Source organism: Euprymna scolopes, chromosome 17 (genome assembly GCF_053919585.1).
Source record: "Euprymna scolopes isolate OS-2025 chromosome 17, ASM5391958v1, whole genome shotgun sequence".
NCBI lineage: Eukaryota > Metazoa > Mollusca > Cephalopoda > Sepiida > Sepiolidae > Euprymna > Euprymna scolopes.
In genome coordinates, this window is record NC_136498.1 from 23,916,736 (window position 1) to 23,917,353 (window position 618).

Consider the following 618-nt stretch of genomic DNA (forward strand, 5'->3'; position numbering starts at 1 on the left):
TCCAATGTTTCAAAAGGCTTGCCTTTTAGGAATGGCGACAGTGTTAATACAGCTTGATTGCCTAAAGTAAAAGAAATTGACATGATTTTCAAGAATAAAAATCCAAGTAAAAACATCCAAATGTTAAGACTACTACTACTACTACTACTACTACTACAACAACAACAGCAACAATAATAATAATATTAATAATAATAATGATAATGATAATGATAATAATAATTTGTATTCTTTTCGGGATCACATGTAGTAAAATTGGAATGATACAGAATTGATTAGCATGGCTCCTGCGCAAAGATGACACGAAAATTCCTGAAGCGTCACATATTTTTACCTGAAACTATATATATATATATATATATATATATATATATATATATATATATATATATATATATATATATAATTTTAACTTATCATCACAAACAGTGTAGTATAAACATAAACTGGCCCACACCAAATAATCAAGGAGCGTTAAGGAGGATAGAAGGACCGAGGAGTGAAAGCACTAACAAGACTTCCACTGGGTGACTGCTAATATGACTAGAATTTTTAGGAGGCTTAGTCCCATCCAAATTCTAGTGAAACCCGATGGTCGCTAACAATGAGAAATCAATG

The 618-nt window shown here is 30.6% G+C and overlaps 1 non-coding gene across 1 annotated transcript; it reads left to right on the top strand.

The window, feature by feature from the left end:
* Positions 1 to 225: 225 nt before the first annotated feature.
* Positions 226 to 332, top strand: LOC145297400 (U6 spliceosomal RNA). Its single transcript, XR_013870250.1, has one exon. It is a non-coding gene; the product is annotated as a U6 spliceosomal RNA (small nuclear RNA).
* The last annotated feature ends 286 nt before the right edge of the window (positions 333 to 618 follow it).